The sequence below is a fragment of the Alligator sinensis genome, unplaced genomic scaffold, assembly GCF_000455745.1.
Source record: "Alligator sinensis unplaced genomic scaffold, ASM45574v1 scaffold444_1, whole genome shotgun sequence".
Lineage (NCBI taxonomy): Eukaryota > Metazoa > Chordata > Crocodylia > Alligatoridae > Alligator > Alligator sinensis.
In genome coordinates, this window is record NW_005841886.1 from 3,950,491 (window position 1) to 3,955,543 (window position 5,053).

A 5,053-nucleotide genomic window follows, 5' to 3' on the forward strand; every position below is an offset into this window, starting at 1 on the left:
TAGACCCAGCCCTCTTTCCTGCCTATGCAGGGGGTCAGACTCGATGATCTATTGAGGTCCCTTCCGACCCTAACATCTATGAATCTATGAAATATACCTGGACGCTGATTTTAGTCAGTCCTAGGGCTGTGCGAAACGGCACCGTTCCATTTTGACTTGCATTTCAACGTTTTGACAGAACAGCATTTCATTTTGAATTTCGTTTTGATTCTAAACCGCTGTTCCATTTCATTTCATTGAAACAGTTTTGCTGTTTCGACGCTGTTTCAATGCTGTTTTGACGTTTCACCCATAGGCTATTATGGAGAAGCTCAAAACAGCCTATAACTTTGTAATTTCTGGCCTGATTTGGATGAAACTTGCAGGAATGGTCGCCCCTTCTATAGGCATGAAGTCTGCCAAGTTTCAAGGAAGTAGGTGCACAGGTTTCAGGGAAACTGTGCCTCAAAATCTTGGAAGCAAAACTCATGTCACATGTATGTGTTATAAGCTACAGTGGGGTCAAAACTGCAGGCATGCTAGCTCCTGCCGAGGCAACAAAGCCTGCTAAGTTTCCAGGAGATATGTGCAGGGGCTTTGTGGAAACTACACCTCAAGCTACGGACAAGCAGAACTCGTGACATGGGTGACACTGAGTGTGTGAGACAGGTGGAAGCTGCAGGGTGACAGCTGCAGGCCTGCTAGCCCCTGCTGAGACCACGAAGCCTGCCAGCTGTCAAGGAGATCAGTGCAGGGGGAGTCTGGGGTCTGGGGCCCTGCACCCCTAGCTGCTGACAGGCCAAACTGGAAGACACAGTCCAGAAACTGACCCCAAGGCAGAAAGCAGGGCAGGTCAAACAATGCTGCCTTTTATGCAGTTTTTCCATCCCTCCCCCAGAGCACTGGGATTGGAAGGGACCTCAGGGAAGGATGACAGTCGCAGGCCAGCTACACAGTCAATAAGGAGAGCGCTCCTTCCCCCCTCATCCCCCTCCCACTCATTACTTTAGTTTCTGTTTCCCTGCAGGCAAGCCCAGCTTGAGCTTTGAAACTCCAAATGTTTAAAAAATTTCGAAACATTTTGACTTGCCTTGTTTTGTTTCGAGGCCGTTTCAAAGCTCTCTGTTTCATTTCGATTTCGTTGCTTCAAGCTCGAAATGAGTTGAAACAGCGTTGAAACGAAACTGCTGGTGAACTTTCACACAGCCCTAGTCCATACCTGTCCAGACCCTTCTCTGTTCTCCAACCTGGAGCCCTCGAGTCTTGGGAGGGCTGGGGCAGGGAGAGTCATTGACGGGTTGGGTTTAATTCAACTTTGCTGCTGTCTCAGGGCTCCCTTGGGCTTGCTGGATCCGGGTGGGCTGCAACAGCCTGAGAAGCCCCTCCTGGGGTGTGATGGGGGTCATTGACGATGCATAAGTGTTGACGGGGGGGGGCGGGCACAACTCCCTTCCTCTGTCCCTGCCCGACTCCTGCTGCTGCTGGGTGCTGGCTCTGGCCAGGCTGCAGCCCTGTGCCCTGCTGTCAGCACAGAAATGTGTGGGGCGGGGCATTTGCCCCCCCATGCTGCCCCCACACATTGCCTGTGATGGGGATGACAAGGCAAGCCTGTCTCATGGGGTGACTGCCCTGGTTTGCAGAGCTGGGAGAGGGGGAGAGAGAGCTTGGACAATTGGCTCTACCTCTGAGTGCTGCAACAAGCAAAGCAAGCAAGCAAAGAGAGGCCTAATCACATCAGTCCCTGTGCTATCCAGATCCCAGCCTCATCATGCCCAGTGGCCAAAGAGGCTCTGATCTGCTCTGCTTTGAAGGGGAGCCCCACGACAAAGTGGGGGAACGACCCCCTTTGTGGCAGAGGGAGTTAAGGGCCCCCCATTTGTCAGGGGGTAGCTTTGCAGTCATTGGGTCATGTTAGCTATGTGGCCTAGAGGAGGGAGATAGCATTTCTTATGGTAACCTGCTCTTTTCCCCTGCTATCACTCCTTTTGGGCCTAATTGCTTTACCATTGTTGTTGTCCTTGTTCCTTATATTGTTGGGATCCTTGATGTAAACTTGTGTACTTAATGTTGTATTATGAGATTATTATGAGCTGCTTATGTAGCCTGCTAGTGGGCCTGCTAGTGCATCCCCTACTCAATACTTGCTTTCATTGTATTGGTTATCTTTATGTATTGAATCTTATTAATGTAATCTCACTCATGTATGTTTAGACTATTGTTTCATCCCTGCCAGGTTTTATCTGTTGACCTATTGTCTAACCTGTGTTTTACCATCGAGTGTTTCTTTGCCAGCTGCCTGGAGGGCCTGCTGAGGGTAGGGGCTGTACAGTAACTGGAAGACCAAAGAGCGTCAAGGCCTGTGCTGATATAGTGCCATTGCCTGCCATACCCAGCTGAGATTGCCTGGGTTTACGTTTAATAAGATTTACTGTTTTGTAAACGTATATCTGTAAATAGTGTGTGTGTGTGTTATATATATATAAATATATATATTATATACACATACACACATATGTACATGTTTTATACATTTATTGACACTGTACTGTAAAATTAAAATCTGTAAATAGTTAAACATCATTGGGTGACCCTGGTCTCTGCTCTGCTCTGCTCTGCTCTGTAGCGGAGGGAGGTGAGCTGGCCTGAAGCTAGGCATTCATGCTCTCACAGCACTCACGCCTGCTAACATCCCTTCAATTAAAGAGGGGGTGCCAGCCGCATACCGCTCAGGATACAATTGGGTCAGGCTGAGTCCGGTAGCCTCAGTGGATTGGCCACAGCCAAGTCTGTCTATTCTAGGGTTGCCAACTTTTTAAAAATCTATTCCAGGAGGTTTCCAGAATGCCAACATGCCTGCAACACACAATGTGAATGTGGTTGCGTATGCCAGTTGTGGATTACGGTGGGTAGACTTTACATCAGGAAGGCAAATGCACATTACTATTGCATTTTAAAAAACAATTGGACTACTGTCTAAATTGGATTCAAAATGTAATATTTATTTTAATTAATGTCACTTATTTCCTGGGCGACTCTCAGCAGTCTCCTAGAGATTTATATCTAATTCTTGGAGGCTCCAGAACAAACCTGGAGGGTTGGCAGCTCTAGTCGCTCTCCACTCTAAGGGGGGCACTGCTGATCTGATGGGTGTTGTCCTAATCATGGCAAAGGAGAGGCTTAAGGGAGGGTGTTTGAAGAAGGAAGACCCTCAGCTGCCAGCAAACTGCCTGGCTGTTGGGCAAGCCTCTTTTCCTTTGTGTAACTCCATTTCCCCATTTGCAAAGCTGGGTAGGGGTCACTCATGACATTGAGGGAGCATTAGTGATTACTAGCACAATGGCTGAAGTTGGTCTAGTCCCAAGGGCAGAGTATACTCAGCTGTCATTGGAATGAGGTGGAGCCAGCTGGCAGGATCTTCCCCACCTTCAGTACCCACTTGTGCAATGAGCTGCCCAGCCTATGCTAACCTTGCGGGCTGAGGGCAGAGGACAATGCATACAACTGCGAACAGTGGCAAATATTGAGCAGGTCAGAGGAGCTTGCAGCTGTTTTGCTCTGTGCTAATAGCTGCAGCACTGGCAGATGTGCATGTGACAAAGCTTCAGTACTGCTAACACTGCCCTCTCTGCTGGGTGACTCCAGGACACGGTGGCTGCTGTGGCAGTCAGAGTGGGGGTGTAGAGAGAAGCTCTCAAGGTCACACCAAGCATAGGAGGGCTGCTAATTGGGTTGCTTAATTCCCTAGCATCTGCCACTGTTGTCCTGCAGTGCTTATCCCATACACACAGCCACGGTCATGTCAGAGCGCATAAACTAAGCAGCAGTGGGCCTGGCCTGGAATTGGGTCGGAGTCTTTTCAGGGTAAAAAATCCTCTGCTGGCTGCAAGAAGTGGCGTTGGGGAATCAGTAGGTTATGCTATTTCAACCTCCCTGGGCAGCACTGGGTCTAGATGCTGTTGTATTCTACCCAGGAGGTAGCCTGTCAGCTGAGCTGTGCAGGGCTACTTGCTGTTCCTCTAATATCGGAGCTCTGTATGATTATGGCTCCCCCTGCTGATTTTCCCCCTCCCTCCCTGTTCTAGCCATGTCCACACACTGGGCTAATGCTTTTCCCCCGTCCTTTCCATGGTCTGCCAGGCATCCACTACATGGTTCAGATGCATGAGAAAGACCTGCTATGGGTAGCAATGGATCAGATCATGGACAGCCAGTTGAACTGAGTCTGGCTGGGAGACCCCTACGACATAGTTTTGGTTCCCAACTGACACAATCACTTCTGCTCTGGCAAAAAGACCTTCATCAAAGAGCTGGAGAAGCAGTTCCTGGTGGAGAAGGCCATCAGGAAATGCATAAGGCTCTCAAAGTTAATGGGAATTCCCTGTTGTAAGCAGCTCCTGGAAGCTTTACCTGGAAATATGTGCAAAGTGCTGTACATGCACCAAGCAACAGGCAGCCGGCCTGGTGATGCAGATGAGTCAGGGATTTGCCCAGGATCCTCCACCAAATCACTTGCAGACCTGGTTGTATACCAGAGGTCCCTTGAGCACCAACCCAATCCTCTGTGGAGTCAAGCATGATGCTCTGTCATGCACACAGCTGTCACTCTGCAGAGACACAGACATTCAGGGCCCCTGCCCTTAGCATGGGACTATGACGCCATGGGGCCGCTTCCCTGCTCAAAGAGGCAGGGTGCTCCTTTTTTCCTATGACTCGCCTTTCTCGTAGGTGGCTGTGATGTATGTGCCCCTACTTGTCATACTGAAGATGGTCCCCCTCTGGCTGGCCAGCCTCCTGATCTGCATGGGCCTGTTTCACCTCATCTCCCCCATCTTTAGAATGGCAACGTCCAGGCACAGCGAGGTTTTGGGGTGGCTGACCTCTAACAGGGACCTGCGCGTGGCCCTCAGCTACCTCCTTTACAGTGAGGTGGTCCCAGCCCTCTTGCTCTGTGGGCCATCTGCTACTTGGCAGGATACTTTCCACTGCTGCAGCACAGAGGGTGTGTAGTCAGGGTGCCCAACAAGCCATGCCACACTGTGTCCCTGGCACTGGAAGCCCATGTCCTGAGCAACTT